Here is an 18,662-nt window from a genome sequence, read left to right as displayed (position 1 = left end):
TTACTGTTCTGTAGTTGTCACTATAAAATGACCACCATTTTTAAAAGAGTTTCTATGAGATGTGGCCAAACTGGATTTTGCTATGCTGGATTTAATGAGAGGTGTGATATTTTTCTGTATCAGATCCACAGCTGTTAAAAAGCTTCTCAGTCATGGTGGAAATGAATTAAATAAAGCCCTAGAAGCATGGTATTGTAGACATTTTTAAAGAGCCAGTGAATTGAATAATGTTCTCTGTGTTGACAGCTTTCCATTTGGGCAGTCATTGGCTTTATCCATAAGAAGCGATATAGAAACACATAAAATAAGAGAATTCTAAAGTAAAAGATTGTCAGTTTGAGAAGATACCGCTTTAAAAGTGTCTTTCCCAGAAAAAAAAAAAAATGGAACTGTCAAAATGTACTTTTTGTGTGTATTTTGCACATAACATAGTATTCTGTTTGCCTTGTGATAATATCTTGTTTATTTTTCTTTCTACATTGTACCGGAAGAGTATTTACACGTATCTTAAAAAAAGACATCTCTTTAGACATAAAAAAAACCAAGATGCTTCTTGTTGCTAGCAATTGCTAACTTCCCTCCACCCATCCCCACCCAAAAATAACAGTTTACAGTCTGAGCCCACACTGTATAAAGCTATTGCCCTTTGCATTGGACAGATGATATAAACAGATAGTTCTATGCTTTATCTGGAGGAATGTGAATGTTTTGCATTGCTGCGACAGAGAAGCAGCTATCCCTAAAAGGTATACGAACTAGAATTCGTGCAGTTATTAGTTCTTTGCTGTCTCCTTTAGGAAAATACATAAGCACACTGGAAGGAATAGGGAGAAAACAGCAGGAAGAGAGAACAGTTGGCTATGTATGTTTTTGGTTTGTGTTTGTGCAGTATTTTGCAAAACAGTTTTGTGCCCCAAAGTTTCAGTTTCAGTACAAACAATAGCATGAGTCCCAAGCTGTGGTCTTCTGGACTTCCCCTCTAGAAAACTCTTGTTGTGCAGATCCAGCAAACTCAAATGCATGAAACAGATGTATGTATTTAGCCAAATATTTTGATCCTTTCTGACCAAGGGTGTGAGATCTTGCAGGTGTGATACAGCAGGCATGCAGAGGGTCGTGGGCTGTTCTGCATGTATCCCCTGCTTTGGTCTTTAAGAACAAAACTTTGTTACAAAAACATATCCTAACTTTTCTCCTGCTGTGGGATTACATGTGTCTAATGCGTCTGGGTGGCAAGTGAGCGAGCTATTGAGCACATGGGGCCTCCTCAAAATGTAAAAGATTCTTCAAACTGTAGCAGCCTGTGCAATAGGTGTGAGTTCTGCAGTGGTGGGCAAGAGCCAGGTGACTGCAGGTCTTACACTTAGTGTGCAAGACAGGTCTACAAGGAAGTGGATTGCTGCAAATTTTTATAATTCCTTCATTTTCCTAATCAGTTCATGGAGAATACTTGATTCTGCAATCAAAATAATATTCATTTACCTAAAATGCTTTTGAAAGGGGAATTTATTTCTGTAGCAATATCTTCTGTCCCTTACTTATCCTTCTACAGTGACAAAAAACCAAAACACCAAATCCCTAAACTTTAAAATAGGCAATGCTTGATCAGAATCTCCTTTTGTGCATGTCAGATAGTAATTATAAGGCGACAGATTTAAAATGAGGAAATATACATTTAAGGTGCTAGTACGTATTCCTCAAAACTAGTCAATCTTGATTCAGTTCTTACAGGCAGCATTAAAATTATTACTGGCAGTAGTAACCATATGTCATGCTTTTTTTCTTTTTGTTGTTGAATATAGCTGTAAATTAGAGCTGGTTTCCCACCACCATTCTGGTGTGTGGTATGGGAGACAGCTTTGCTGAAGGTTTGCACACTATAGTGGAAATGCTGCATTGCTGGTCCTTGCTCTTAGCAATAGAACTGGAATGAAAGAGGCTAACATCTGATTGAGGGTCTTTCTAAAATTCATTACTTGTAATTTAAGGGTATTTACTATTTCCTTTCCCAAAATTATAGTGGCAAAGAACAATATCATTTTAGGAAGCTTCTTTGAACCTGTGATGGCAAATTTGCTGTACAAACAATGGGCTCCTGAAGGATAGACTAGTTCTCCAAGTGGTTATTTTGTATATAGTGACATTAGAGAAACTGTTGCTAAACTGTAGCAATCTTAATTCTTGGTTGTCCAATACATGTCCTGTATACTGCAACTACTACTGGTTGTAGTGTTGTTGACTTTGTTTTGTTTTTGTGGGGTTTTTTGAGTTGGCATCTAGCTTTGCTTAGCTTTCAGTATTTGAATTACGAAATTAGAAATGGAGATCTGGAAAGCAATTATTTCATCAGATGTCTAACATGACACCAAGATGCTTTCAAATCCGGAAATTTGCAAAAGACAAGATGGCTTCCCATGCTGTGATACTTCTATAATACTTCTTTCAAAGTATTGCTCTTCTCTTGATTTATAAATATGCCAAGCTACAGTGATTATGTAATAAATAAGGAGATACTGTGAAATTAATTGAATGCTTTGAAAAATAGTTGGTCTTTTCAATCTAAATAATGCAGAAAGTAGTGACAAAACCCTCATGTTCTTCTCAGAGCAATAACATACTCAGTCTCATTTGTCAGATTTCTTTCTCTTGTCTTCAATGGATCTGCATTTTTTATAGTTTTGTAAGACAGATAAAAACTATTCAATGAACCCAGCAATTTATCTTCTTTCTTTTTACTTTGGATTATACCGGACTTTTCAGTCTGCTTAAAGTTTTAGTAAATTTGTAAGTATTCATTTTGTTTTGTTTAACTTTGTTCTTAGTGTTAATACTTGCATTTAAATTTACATAAATACATCTAAGAACAATAAAAAACCACAGTGGGCTGTCCTTCATGCCCAGAGTTTCTTTAAATTCTCAGAGAGCTAAGTGTAGAGAAGTAGACAGACAACTGACGTTTAATTGGTCTTTGTTCAGAGTTGTAGTTGATCTGCGTTAGTCTGGCATCCTTAAGCTATGAAATGCCGTGTGCTCTTTTGAAATGACTAAAGCTGCCTGTAAGTATTACAACAGCACAGTTCTCTGCTACTCTCCACTTTGTCTCCCTCAGAGAATTCTGCACAGCACATACACTGCCATCCCAAAATCTCTGAACTTGCTTGGTATCTGTCAAAACTGGCCCTTAACTTCATTGACTGGGAAGATGGGGTTGGAAGGAAGGTTTCCAGCATTGTCCCATTTATTCCACAGCAACTACCAAATGCACCAAGTCCATAGAGCCTGATTTCCATGTATGTCACATCACTTTAGTACTGTGGGGAGCCGGAAACCAAGCTTGTGACCTATAATAAAACATCGAAACCCAGTGCCCTGGCATGTCAAGGGACTGTTTGCTTGAGAAACTCATACAGACCTAGAACATGTTAGATTATTGGGTCATCAACCTGTTTGATGTCCTTGATATACTTGGGGTACCCTGTAAATAAATACCAAGGAACCCAATTGCTACCTCTGATATCTAACTCTGAACAACTTTGGCGAATGTAATTGCCACAGTATATTGCTTTCTCACAGGCCAAAACTGAAAACAGTTGTAGTGATGATAAGGCACTCTGTCTACAATGATGTAATATAATTTTTATTAATCTAATGGGTTTTTTAATGTTTTGTTTGAATTAAATTTTTTTTTCTTTAACTAAATGAAACAATATTTTTGTTTGAACTAAAAGCTATCTGTTAACATTGACAAAGTCTTGCTGTGTAGTAAACTTACGAAAAATCTTGCCATTCATTGCCCTATGTATGAACCTAGAGCCTGTAATGTGTTTTGCAGTGGTTGATTTGATAATTTTAATGACTGGTTCTCGTAATTAGTTCAAGCTAAATTGCTACCATGAGCACGTATCAATAATTCAGTTGGTTTCTGTGCTGCTTCTGAGGAGATTCTGTTTTCTTTCCTATTTTTTTTCCCCAATTGTCTTGCTAATGTTCAGAAATGTGCCCCCTGTGCAGCCTTCCCCTGATAACATTGGCAGAAAGTTTTCTGGCTGTCCCTGATAAGAAGGAGCTGAAATTCTGAATATGGCCTGGCACAGGATGGTAGTGGTATTGTTCACCTCATAGATGCTCAACAATCTGAAAGCAAAAGGGTTTTCACACTGAACTTATCTGATGCCCTACCTCTCATGGTTGAGACTGATTACAGACCTGAGCCATAGATAGGGTTTTTACCAGGTGCTTCCTCTCGGTATGCATCATAAGTATCAAGAAAGGAAAAAAACCCAACAGATGAAGTAATTTTATTTGCTTTGATTGCTCTGAAGTGATATTTTTGTAATATAGAGATTTATTTGTAATACTTACACTTCTACATACATGATGTACGGGCTATGTAGATTTTGAAGTCTAGGGTGTACTTTTCTGTAAAAAAACTCAAACAAAGAAAATTCAAATGTGGCATTTGATTTTATTACCTTTAAATAAATAGTCTTATTACCATACATAAGTTAGAGTGCAACCTTTTCACTTTTCCCCCTAGCAAAGTTGTATAGCACTGCTTATTTTCTAGTACAATTGCGTGTTTTCTCAGTCTTACCTTTTGTAAAGCAATAAAGATCACGGGGGCTATAGTGATGTATTCTGTGTAATTTTATAGATTGATTTAAACACTCTCTCTCAAGTCAATATCTTTCTGAAGGCAAAGAAAAGAGAGAGAAAAACTTTAAAATGTTGAGAGCGTCAGTGTTTTCTGTGAGAGATTTGATGCACATTTTCCCCAGCCAGTTTTACAGGTTACGGACTGTAGACCATTCTCGTGACCAGCCAATGTCTGGTTAAGCTGGTACCTGGTGCGAGGAAGTGCTGCTTTTGGAAGAGGCAAATCCTTTTCCAGGGCATGAAGGGAAGTTCTGGGCAGTCAGGTTAAGCAGGACCAGTTCAAATTGATAGATGTCTGTTTTCTTCAAATTCCAGCGTCGACCTGGATTTGGCCTTGAGCAAATCCTTTGGTGCTCGCTCTGTCCTTCTACTGAATTTCTTGACCTTCATACTGTCTAACTGGATTGTTTGTTGGGATGGATGCAGTGTCATTCTGTATTAATAGTAGTGCTGGGAGACCCTGAGTGGAGTCTTCAGGGACTACTGTGCTTCAGCTACTGAGATGGTACTGTAGCAATACAGAAATGACTGTGCTGTTTGAAACCTCTGAGAATGTCAAGTCTGCAGTAGCTATGACGTCTGTTCTCAAAAATTAACCTTAAGACCATCGTTCAGTATGGTACTAGAAGTCTATGTCTGATGTTTAAGTAGGCTAGTATCTCTACTACAAAGTTAAAGGGAACAATTTATGTGTCAAAATCCAAGTCATGTGTTTAAATACTTGACTGTTCATTAAACTCTTAAAATGCTGAATTTGATATGGTCCATTGTAGTTGCAATGTTTAATCTTCCTAATGTCTAAAATATTGTAAGCTCATTGTAAGTATGTGTGGAGGATAAACTGACCCTCAGTCAGAGCTGGTACTTGTTACACTTCCATGTTTCCCTTCATTGCGTGTATGTGAAGGTACAATGCTGTGCTGTGCAGGGAGACTGGTAGAAGAGTTAAAGGTGTGAGGTAAGGCAGATACAAGTAAGGAGCAAGTTCTAGTCGCTGCCACAGCGCCTGCTGCTAGTGTTTGAGGAGTTACCTGGATTGTATAATCCTGGTAGTATGTCACTAGATCTGCAGTTTGGTAAAACCGTGAGTAAATGTGTAGGTAACAGTTACATGAGGTAAGTTGAGAGCATGTTTTTCTGTTGTGCACACAACTGCTAAATTCTAGTGTTTCTTGATTTTGTTCTTGAGCTGGTTGAACTTGCATGGGTGTAAAAGGAAGAGGTGCAGTTGCTGTGGTTTTGGCTGGGGAGGAGGTAGGGTCTTAGGCTTTGTTCTCCCACCCTCAGCCTGTAGAACTGACTAGAAGAGGGAAGTACACTGTACTTTTTAATGTCTTGTGCTTCAGATACCATGCTGTTGTGGTATAGTTTCTTATACTTCCCTTCTTGTTAGCTTTGATACACAACTAGATAAATGTCCTGTCAAATGAGTTTAATGACAGTACCACTTAAATTAGCAAGGAGTTGGAAGAACGGGGATGTGATGCACTAGCCGTCCTTGTTGAACTCCCTGTGAACTGTTCTAGTTGCTGAGATGACTTTTTCTAACAAGAGTCAGTTACTGGAGCCTGAGAACATGTTGTTCAATGCTTTAACATCTTCATGCTGGAAAAATGAAGGCAAAGTTGTTTGTATTTTTAATCTTGAGGAAGCAGTAAGTGACATGGACACCCTGAAAGGGAGAAATATCTTCCTTCCTCACATAATGTTTTTTGTGCTTTTACTGTTGTTGTTGGTCACAGATCAGCATACGACAGTATGTTTTATCACCTGCTCTGAAATTGGTTGAGACATGTCAAAGCAACAAACATTAGGTATATTTGAGAAGAGTCTAAAAAAACATTTGCAGTAACATACTACCTTAGAGTGCAGTTATATCTGTAAAATCTGTTGCAGTGAAGTGTGTTCTCCCTATTAGGTTGCCAGACTTTACCTATGGGTACCCAGGGCCAAGCCACAGCAGAATATCCAGTATCTAAGACAGTGACTAGTAAATCTGTCCTGTAGCACTTATCAAAGCATTAAACCCTGGTGAAAGTGCATTTTGAAATTTGTCCCCATCTTTTCCCCTAATGCTACTTCTGTTGTCTTTGACGCTGCTGGGTAGAAGAGCGCTGGAGCCATGTTTTACTTCTCAGTTTCACACACCTGTATTTCTGGTAACGTAACTGCCTGTGCAGCTAGGTCAGTGTAACTGGTTGTAAGACACGGTTTTACATGATGCATCAGTATGAAGACAAAATCCCAGCTTTGATGCTAAATGTTTTTCCGTGAGAAAAGATGACTTCCATGTTGCTAAGGTGAGTTGACTCCCGCTCTCATTTGTAAACTCAGCCAGTGTGAAGTGGACATCGGTATGAAGATGATACAGGGCTTTCCCATACGACATACCGCTTTAACAGTAGTTTCTTTTTGCACTTCAGGGGCTGAAGATTAATTTATTACGTAATTGCAGTTATTTGTACACTGAGTGAATGTAACTTGAGCTCATTTTTCCACTTTGAGCTAAAATGTCATGGAATGTTTTTCTTTTTTTACTTAACTTCCTCATACCCTCTGCTTTAAGTTGATGGAAATACTTTGGTAGCATTTGCCAGAGGGGAAAAAAAAAACTTTTTTGCAACAGGAAATTGAAAAACTTTTAAGCAGAGTAATATGACTTTATTTTTGATTGCTGAGATAAGGTTTGCTCCTAAAACCAATCTGATATTTCAGTGCAGCATCTTGTGGATGTGGCCATAAAAATATCAAAACTTGCGTAGAGCTGAAAGCCACAAGGATACATACCACTTTTCCTTGATTATTAGGGGGACTTCTGAACATCGGTTATAATCATGAAAAGGCAATAATGGAAATCTTGCATTTTTGTCACAGGGCCGCAGAGTGACATTCAGGTTGGTGTAGCTGAACTTCGCTAGAACTTTAAGATTAATTTAGGGAGATGTGAGGGTACTTGGCTTGCTCATGAACTCTACACAGCTCAGAAGCCACAGAAAAGACCTGAGAGCCAGAAATCATAAATCTTAGCAAGTCTATTGCTGATGAGATCTCTCCTTAAACACGTCAGTTATTATGAAAACAATAGCCAAAATTTTGGGGTCCTCAGTTATTCCTGTTCTGTGTAAGAGCTTCAGGATTGGATTAACTGTCTGGTAGTGCTGAGGCGAGTTATGGAAATCCCAATACATTGCAAACATCTTGGTTAAAAGATACTATCTGAAACTGTTACATTGAAATCTGAGTGGTTTTGTTTTTTGATTTTTTTTGTTTGGTTGGTTTGGGGATTTTTTTGTTTTGTTTTGTCGTCATAACTGACTTAGGTCTAGCACATTTTCCCAGCCTTTCACACCCCCGCCCCCCCGCCTGCCTTCCTCCCTTTGTCTTCCTTCTTCTTACACCCAGTTTCTTTCTGCACACTACTTTCTGCCAGCATCTCCGTATCTCCATCTCTGGTGCAGTGTAAATTCAGTGCTGTGTTTTGATTTTTCTGAGGCATTAAACTGAACTGCATATTCAGAAAGAGTGAAGAAATGGCCAGCTAACACAGTCTGATTTGGAAGGTGGGAAAACCTTAGAAGAAAAGAGAGAAAATTCACATTTTTCTGACAACATGTATCCACCTGAAAAATGGGTTTCTCTTCCAGCCAGCTCTCTCACTTCATGTTGACATACGACTTTCAGCAGCTATCCCAGACTACCACAGTACATTGCTTTACACAGAAATCCAGTAGTGCCATTGCCAGTGTTTTACAGCGGAAAATCAAAATGGTCTCTTGTTATTTTTATGACCAATTGTTGTTGTCATGTATATGTTGTTTTGTCATAAAGTTCTGTTTCTTTTTTTGCAGTTGTACCTTGTACCTATTAAAGAATTTGTTTTGTGCAGGAACAGAAGAATTCCTGTTGAATTCCTTTGGGGAAATGTGGCTAAAATTTGTCTATGTGAAGTGGAACTGTGTACAAAAACTTTAAATCCCACTTTAATTCCTTGTGTGCATGCATATATATGTATGCACACATCCATATAAAAAAAAAGTACAAGTGTATATTTAAAAATAAATAATGTGCAAACGCAGGTCTACATTCAAGTATAGACACTCTGTTTATATCCCTGTATGGCTGCAAAAGTTCTCACTATATGAGTTTCAAAAGGCAAGACCAGTAAGCCTTCCACTCTGGGGAGTCTGGCTATCCCTTCTGATCTCCTCTGTCAACTACAGGCTGAATGTTTTCTTAACATTGAGCCAGAGCTTTCTACTGCAAATGAAATTTGCCTTATGGTGCACAGTGATAAAGCCTGAATAATCATGGTCTTTTTTTTTTATTATTATTAACCAAATGTCTGAAATTCCAGACAATCCTGTTTTTTTGAGTCTTTTGGCAGATGAAAGGTTGGTGAATGTGTGACTGAGAATCTCAAGTCAGTGCCTGTAACAGTTGAGGAATGTTTATATCTCATTAAATAAATTAAAGATATTTCTATATTTACTAATACTATGTATTGATTTAAAAAATTAACTATCTTTAATATATTTAACATATACATAGTACCAATAAATATAAATATATCTTAATATTCTAGGAAAGATTTCAGAGCTCACAGTAGGTCAGACCCGCTGCATAAAGTAACAACTGTTTTGTCTTTGGTACACTGCCACACAGAAAACTCAGCATGTTCGGGGTGAGTGATGTTACTTCTGAAGCTTGGTCACGTGAGATGAGATTCTATGTCAAAGGCTGTACATAATGAAGACTAAAACTTATTTTTTTTTCATTGAAATAAGTGACTTTCTTTATGCTGCAGGACACTTGCTGATAGAAAGAGGTCCTTTCCTATGATGTTGTGCTAACCTTCAGTTTTTTCAGAACTGAATCTGTGTTAGGAGAAGTTACGTTCTATATTTTGTGATGGCTCTGAACCACTGTAATCCATTACATTCAAATTGACTTAAATGAAGCATGTTTATCTGTAGGTGCTGGCAATGTGGACCTAAACATTTAGCTTTAGGATTCTTGCAGATTCATTTACTTGACAAATTACTTCTAATGTTAATTTTTTTTTCTGCAAATCAACATTTAAAGAAAACCCTAATTCTTAATAAAATGTGTTCCTTTATGTTTCCTTCCGCTCATTTCTTAGGTTTGGTAATTAGAAAAAAAATAGATGAAAATTCTATTTAAAACTAAGCTTTGACACATTTTCATGGTTTTGACCTCGGTGCTTTGTGTTTTACTTTCCTGCAGTTCTCTCAGGAGGAGAGGGAACATAATTGTATTCAGAAATTTCTTCAACGCACCTGTTCTGCCTGTTGCACTCTTTTCCTTTCCTTTGGCATCTTGTTTGTGTTATGCCCTGTAAGGATCAATAAAACCATCTAAAAATGAAAGTTTTGTGGAACCTGGGGGAAAGGAGGCCAAAAGGTGCTTGTAAGTGGATGCATTCAGGTGGGATGGGGAGCCCTGAGTTCTGATACCCCCTGACCAGATTGTCCAGGTGACTGCCCTGGCCAGTGGTCCTTAACGCCAAGTACATGAACAGACAGGGGAGCGAGCGCTCTGTCTGCCTTTCAAAATCTGCTTTGAAAAAGTGATGCTGAGAACTTGCAGGCGTCAGACTGTACCCTGGGATTTTGCAGAAAGCTTATAATGCAGTACTATAATGCAGTTAATACTGTAATAACACTGTGTTGCAGCTGTTGAGTCACCTGATTATGGGAGAATAAAAGATTTGTGGCGTTTTGGAAGCCTGTGGGGCTTGACACATAGACCTTGTATCAACTAAATTGCATGTCTTCAGTAACTTCTGATTGAGCCTCCTGCTGGTATATGTAAGGGACAGGAGACCCTCTGAACATGTCTCACATGTAGCCCACAAGGCAGATGGCTCCACCAGGAGCAGGGGGCCTTGGCTTCGATCCCAGCTTTGGAGCAGGGATCTCAGCAGTTGACAAGTTGTTCTGTTTTTTGCCCTGATCAGCTCGGTTTAACCAATTAGGCTATGAGCTGTGGGCTGGTGGAGCAGGTGCTGAGCTGCTTTCTTCGTGCTGAGAGCCAGATGGCCAGTTAATTGTCCCAATCACTGAGTAAGACTTGGCCAAGTCTCCTGCCCAGTTCTCAATTCTGCTGCTGCACTGCCAGGTTGGGTCTTGTGTCTTTAAAAAAAATGAGGACTTCAGGGACATCTCTAAGCATCTGGACTACTTAGTTGTGATTTAGTAGGGTTAGATTCAAACTCTGAAATGGTTCCTAGCTGACTTTCATTTTCTTAAAAGAAAAAAAAAAATGCCTAATGCTTACCAGGAGTAAAAACTTCTTGGCCTGAGTTAGAACATCGTGATTGTTACAACTTTGTTGGTATTGAGGTATGGTTGTGACAGAGAAAAAACTTTCCCATATTTTAAAGGATTGGTTCCCTGGGATTTTGCAAGGATAACTTTTATATCTGTGGAGTTACTTATTACAGGACAAGAATTGTGGGAGGAATTTTGAGGGAAAGGTTATTTGGAGGGTATTTTAGTTTGCCAGAGTTTCCAGAGTCCTTTTCTAGGATAAGTATTTTTCATTTTTAGGAAGAGATGGGAAATAATTATTTGAATTCTGTATTTAAAGAGATGTGCTAGACTGTAAGGGGTTTTAAACTTGCTAATAAAATTGCAAATGAAGTGTGTTTGCTTATCTATATGCTTATACTTAGTCACTCAGTGTAATAACTGCAACTATAGTTTACATGTAACCTCTTCATATGAATGTATTTGTTTGTGAAATGCAATATATGTGGCTCAGTCAGTTGCTTTTGTGTCAAGACAATCCACTTCTGTTACAATAAATAATGCTAGGAGATAAAACTATGGTGTGCTAGAGGCAAAGGATGGGGCAAAGCAGAGTAACGATATGTCCTTTGCAATGGTGGGGAATTCAGTTAAAAAGATGCCTAGGTATTTCCAGCAGGAAATTTTGTTCAATATTGAAAAGGCAGACTCTTGGTCTAAAGTGATTCTGAAGTCCCATGTTGATAGTTACTTAAGTGGCTCAAATAGGCTGTCAGTCAATTCACAAGTAGCCTGTATTATGGGAAGGATCAAATATGCAAGTTGATACAATACAGCCTTTTTATTTATTTATTTATTTACTTATTTAGAGTTGATGAATTCTAATCTGTTTTTCTGGGTTTGGGGGTGTTGGGTTTGGGTTTTTGTGTAGGTTTCCTTTTTTGTTTGTTTTGGTGTTGTTTCGGGGTTTTTTCTTTGCATCTGTCATGCTCCACCTGTTTTCTTCAGCCCTGGATCTGTTTTGCACAGCTTTTTTAAGTCACATTTTGACTGTGGCTCTGGTGGTGCCAGTTCTACCTAGAAGTTTCATAGCCAATTGATTATACTACCTCTAGGGGAGAAGGTGAAGAGCTTTGCGTAGTCTGTTGTGCTTATGTCTGGAGTCTCCACTGCACAGCGTATGAGCAATACCAGAAAGGCTGTCCCAGGTCTAACTTCTTTGAAGTTGTACCTGGTCTTTTTTTATAATGAAATATGAGCAAGAGAGCGGTGGTGGAAACACCTCCTTGTTCATGCACAGGTTTTCTCTCCCCAGTTAAATTCTCTGCCTAGAGAAGCAGTTGCACAGAGCTGGTGCAAGTTTGATTTACGGTTTCCTGCATGACTCCATTAAGTCCTGCTTGCCTGTAGAATTGAGGCATGGATTTTAGCCTTCACAACACATATGCAGTAATGTAAAATTCTATTTATGTGCAGAGGGTTACTAAGTAACAGTTGCTGAGGGAAATGCAGTCTTTAACTGCATGACGTCTGTGCACTTAAAATTGCCAGCCAAGTAGTGCATTAACATAGATTTTGCACGTTAATGTAATGGGGTTTGCTGTGGGCTGTGTGTGAGCAAAACCTTGGGGAAAAACAATAGCAGTGTAGTCTGAAGAGCGTCCCTGCAGCATGGTCTTGCAGACAGGAGGTGAAAACCCAGTTTTCCCCTTCTACATAATCTTCTCCGTACCACACCACAGTTATAGACCATGATATATTTGTGTGTGTAAGATAAAAAGGTTACCATGTGTAATCAGTAAGTTTTGCATGTGTATCTTCCTTCAGGGGAAGGAAGGTTGAGCGCAAACAAACACAAAGGCCTTTGTGACTTGTGGATAGATTGGGTGTTGATAATACAAGAAGAAATTTGCCTTGAGCTGTGTCTCCTGTAGTAACCGTATTTACTTGTAATTTTGCACAGAGGTTATCAGAGGATTTGTTTTTTCTAAGGATTTAGTTTCAAGGAATGTTACTTTGGAAAGGTCATGTGTCTAACCTTGATATGGAGCTTATGTATTGAAAAATGTTCTCCTTAAGTGATCAACCTTTCCTTTAAACCACAGCTAGTATAACTTACACTAGACCTTTGAGCTGGAGACCTTTATATGCTGATGAAAATGAACTGTGGAACTGTCATGAAGTTCTACAGCTTTTAATTCATTTCTCTGTTATAAAGCTACTTTTTGTCTGCATATACTTGGAAGATGGGGGCGGGGTGGGGTGTGTGTACATGAATAATTATTATGGTGGGAAGGTAACATGACCTCCCTAGCTGTGACTGTTTGTTTTAAACTGGTATGTTAGCCACAGCTTTTCCGCTGGGAAGCTGTCATCTCTGGTGACAGTATTGGCTCCAAGCAAAGTGTCTTTAAAGTCTGTAGAAGCAAAGCAGAACGAGGGGAGAAACGTTGTCAGCACAACTCTTAAGTGTGTATCTGCTTCATCCAACCCTTTTTTTGTTGTTGTTGTCTCTATAGAGATAGGGACTTGTGTGTCTTTTTATCTCAAATGTCAGAGTTGGGAGAAGAACTGAGGTTAAGCCTTTTTACTAATAGTGCCTGCCTTTGTCATGTACTTCAGGAGCTGCTCATCAGTTCCGAACACCTGTAATACAGTCATTTATAGTCACTTAATTAAAATGGATGCAAAAAATAAACAAAACCTTTTCTGCAAAGTTACTTTCTGGCCAGTTGGCCCCCAGCCAATCCTAGTGAATGGGATTATTACAGTTCAGATGCAAGGCTTTACATTTGCCTTTAACAAACTCCATGAGATTCTTGTCAGTTTATTTCTGTAGCCTGTCAAGGTCCCTCTGAGTAGCAGGTCTGCTTTTTGGTGTAGTGACAAGTCCCCCCAGTTTGTTATTACCTGGGTCTTTAGTTAAGGCATTAAATGATATTGGTGTTAGTGATGATCCCTGAGGGATGGGGCTGCTGACTGACAGCCAGTTGGACTTTGTGCTGTTGATCACAATCCTCTGAGCCTGGTGATCCAACTAATTAGCCACACCTTGTATTCCACCTACCCAAACCTTATCTTCTCAGTTTGACTGTAAGGGTAGAGTGGCAGACTGTGGGAGGCTGGCACAGGCCGCGCTGAAGTCGAGGGGTATGACATCATGCTTTTCCTCTCCACAGAACCAGTCATTTCATCACAGCAGGCGGTCAGGTTGGTCAGATACAATTTGCCTTTGGTAAATCTGATGAGGTTGTTCCCATGCATCGTCTAGCCATGGAGAACAATTGCTGTTAAAGCTGTTATGTCATCTGACTTTAATAAAAAAGATAAAAACAGCTAAGCATTTGAAATGCTGTGTATTAAGTGTGCTTCTCACTTTACCAATGCATTTTTGCTCTTTCACTGTAGATGCAGAGTTTTCTGTTGAGCACAGAATGTACCCTACCTTTGACAGTCTTTTATACTTGAAATAAAGTATTGCACTTTGGGATAATGGACAAAAAAAAACCCCCAACACCTGGACATGAGGCCTTTTTCTTTCAAGACAAATTGACATAAGGGAGAAGAGACATGAAGTGCACTTTGTAGTTGAATGATGATCCTTCCTTGCTTGCTTGAAACCTTGCTGGAAAGATGGACGCTGGTCACAGATTCACAAAGACTTGACAAATCAATATAGCAGCCTGTGTCTGGTAACTCTACAGCACAGACTTGAGTGTTCACAGAAGAAAGGCGATGCTGGCTGGCTAAGTTAAAGGGTTTGTGTGTGTGTTGGTTTTTTTTAGTTTTATTTTTTAAATAGCTAAAAAAGAGGAAGGATCTGAAAACTAGGCACTGAAGAAAAAGGTGGAGGTTGAAGAAGACAAGTGTTCCTGCCCCAGAGTTTGAGACAGACCCAGGCAATGAATAGACATGCTTGCTGGTAGTGCTTCATTCTCCCCCAAGAGCCTGTGATTTGCACACATGATGACTGTAAATGGTGCAAAAATAGCAGTTATTTAAATAACTTTTTTTTTTTTAACATATAGCTCTTGAATGTAAACATGATACAGATATGCAGATATGCCTTTGTTCCTGCCCCCCGCCCTCCCCCCACCTCTTTTCTTCTCCTGAACGTGTGCAGGGCTTTTAGTAGAACCACATTAATTAATCAAACTGGTAAACTGAGTAATCTTTTTAAATGTCAGTTTCTATTTGCTTTTTGGCTCACTGAGTGATAAGGTGGCTGTTGGCGAGTTGTATTTCTGGTATTACCATTTCTCCTGTCTGTACATGCATGAGTCTTTCATTGTCATCACTTCTGATACTTCTTTATATTGGTAGTAGGGAAGATGGACATTTTTACAGTCCATCTTCTTTATTTTTTCAGTCACTTGGATGTTTCTATTGCTTGATCTTCCTCAGGTTTGGTTTCTTTGTTTGACTTTATATATTTGGAAAATGGTAACTACAGCTGCTTAAAAAATACTGTCTCTGTAAACTGTTCATTTTAAAAGACAACAACAAAACAAAAAGTGCTCCTGAAGAACGGGGTTGTGTGTAGTGCAGATGGCATCTCTCTTATTTAGCGATTAGATTATCTGTTCATGCTTTTCAAAAGGTATAAGAACAGCCTAATGAAACATTATGGAGCATGTATCTTATCATGTTGGACATCTGAAGACAGTTTTGATAAGTGCTTGCTGATTACAGCGGTGCACATAAATGGAAGCAGTTAGCTCTACAGGAAAACCTCCACCTATTTCCAGGTGAGTAATAGTGTATATTTGCTGATGAATCAGGTGTCACCTGGGACTGAAGAAGCACTGAGTGTGAGATCTGAGTCATTTCCTCGGGCTCTCAAGGTTTATCTTACCACTGGCTCATTATGGTAAGCAGCAATAGTTGACTTGAGGTGACTATTTCTGAAAGTTAGGAATGTGTGAAGTTCTTGATAAATAGGAAGAAAATGTAATATTTTACTTGTACTCATTGAGTATGAAATCACCAAGACATGTTAGAGACTAGCCGCATCATCACTTTACCAAGGTTTGGATAAACATTATTCAAATTGCATATGTAAGTAACCCCACCTGCACGTTACAGTCTGGACTGCATTGCAGTGTAAGTTGGCTCCAGAGGAGGGTACCAAAATCTGAAAGTGGCAGTGGAACTCCTGTAACAAACCTCTTGGTGGCCTGGTAGCCAGAACTCACTAAGGTCAGGCTCTGAGCGATAGCCCTTACAATGTCTAGAAGCCCCACTGAGATCAAGTGCCCTGATTTGGTTTAAGATATGCCCTTATATACTACATAACTACCTACACATTCTGATATTATGGCTGCTGAATGAAACAATGTATCCTCTATTTTCTTGTAGCTTACTTCTTGCTTTTGAGGGCCTTCATATACCAGTTGTGGGGCAACTTTTGAAATTGGCCTCTGCACTTCACTAACATAGGTAGTGCTTCAGGGTTTGGGGTTTTTTGTTGTTTTCCCCCTCACAGTGGTCGGTAGATTTGAATACCGATTGAGAGATTTTAAACAGTCTGGACAGTTGCCTGAAAATAAACAATTAAAATGTCATCTGTCTGGACATGTTTGGGTAAACAATTTTGTATTATTTATTTAAAAAAAAAAAAAAGTTTTTCCTCTGAGACTTTGGTTTTCCCCTGATATGGGAAAGCTCAGCTATTAAACATAACATGCAGGTTAGCATTTCAGCTTGCTAGTTCATATGTTACAATGGTCCAGTTTCTTCTAATCACATTGGTGCAATTGTAATTCTGCACAGTAGTTTTTGTGAGAGTGCTTCTGTATTGACTTAAAGCATGGAGGAAAGCACTCTTCTCTTGTTTTACTTTTAGAAAACAAAATAACAGAATGTGGAGCAAAATCATGGGAAGAGATATCTGTTTTTACAGAAATTGTTGACATAATACCAATTACACAGAGGTGGTTGACATTTTGGTTTGAAGGCATTCACCTTTGTGAAAAACTGAGCAGAGTTTAATGGTTTAGTAGAGTTCAGTAGAGCCTCTTGCTTGGAGTCTCTGGAGTTGCAATTCTCACTGTTAGCAGCGTCACAAAATTGTTTGCTTCTGAAGAAACTGTCAGAGAAGAAAATACTAAATTTTGTGCAATGTCAGATTTCCTGTCTCAGCATTCTTGCATGGCGAGTAATCTGTTTGGTAATCTCCAAATCTTGCTGCAGACTTGGAGAGAATATATACAATGTCTGAAGAACAACTGGCTTCCTAATGATTTTCTCTCTAAAAATAATAATGAAGAACGATGATCTTGTATAGTGAATATGACCGTTGTGAAATGGAAGTTACTGTCTCAGTAAGGGTCTGCTCCTCTATTCCTGGTAATGGATGCTGAAATCAAAGCAAGCAGTGAATGGGAGAAGTTTCTATTTGTGTTGGAGATATCACTGTGGCATTTTTTCCTTGCTGTTGGAGTACATTATTTTTGGTTACCTTTTTTGAGATTCTCTTGACTTGTGTTGTATTGCTTTAGTGTTAATCAGGTGTATTTTTAGTGTATAGTGTATGTATAGTGTTATTTATTGTATATTTTATGACAGTCTTTCTGGTTCAGTTTAGATAGTTTCTTGAAAACTGACTGACAGCTAGAATATTTCAGAAATCAGTTAATTTTCTCTTTTGATTTTGCATTTTGTGGTTGGTAAGGTAACTAGGGAAAGTGAAAAAGGGATCCTTCTGCTTCTACCTCAGGCAAAATGGTAAATTGATTATAACAGGTGTTCTGAAATTGCTTTCTTAAAAATATTCAGAAAAGTATTGTATACATTTCAGTGTTTATTCTTTGGCTTTAGGGTGACTTTTTTTTCTAAACATGAAAAAATTGTTGATATTGTTCTAGTAAGTAATTTTATTTATGCATCATTGACAACTCTGTATTAGTTAACATTTGGTTTATATGTGAGAGACTTGCAGTGGCCTGCTGAAAGGAAAGTCAGCCAGATTGGGCCCATAGTTGGACATTAGGTGGACAAATCCCCTGGGATGATGCTCTGGCTTTCTGAAAAGGTAGTTGTTCCTGCCATGTAATTTTCATGTCAAAATTTAGCATTTAGCTTTCTGTTCATTCCTGCTAACTGTCTTGCATAAGAATTGAAGTTGCGGAGAGTTCATGGGCAAAGTCTGTCTCTTAAAATGATGAATTTTAAAATGTATTTTAGTGGTAGTTCCAGAGGAATATGTTTGAATATTTATTTACTGGATTTCTTTGAAGGAGGGAAAGCCTTTTAAGCTACAAAAGTGTAAAACGTTTTGCAGGAACGATTATTGATGAACTGGTTCTTTTCACTGAGTTGCAGCTTTCTGATTTACTGGAGCAGGGAAAGAAGATGATACTTCAGGTCATGGTTTTCCTTTGCAACTTTTTGCAGTTCTGTATTCATATAACTACTACCCAGAACCTCTGACACTGCTTCTTTATCAAAGAAAACCACAATAAATATACCTATTTGCCACCAGAGTTGTTTTAAAAATCTATTTATGCATGCTGTTGTTTTGGAGCACAATCTACCTGCATATCTCCTTTTAAGAAATAGTTAATGATGAAAGGGTTTAAATCCAAATTCTTACACCACCATATTGTGTTGATATAGAAGTGGGAAAGCTCAATAGTTTCTTCATTTCTTAATTCTGGTTTTGTTCAAGATTTGCAAAGGTCACTAATACTTCTAAGAGTCTTCTTGCTATGTCTTTGGTGAGATATGGGAAAGGGA

General features: G+C 38.4%; 1 protein-coding gene across 5 annotated transcripts in view; it reads left to right on the top strand.

Moving 5' to 3' along the window:
• Positions 1-18,662, top strand: part of MBP (myelin basic protein) — a 122,634-nt gene that overhangs the window by 28,485 nt on the left and 75,487 nt on the right. The window lies entirely within an intron of this gene.

The sequence above is a fragment of the Falco punctatus genome, assembly GCF_963210335.1.
Source record: "Falco punctatus genome assembly, chromosome: 3".
Lineage (NCBI taxonomy): Eukaryota > Metazoa > Chordata > Aves > Falconiformes > Falconidae > Falco > Falco punctatus.
The sequence above is the reverse complement of the archived record's forward strand: the minus strand, read 5'-3'. Positions and strand labels throughout refer to the sequence as shown.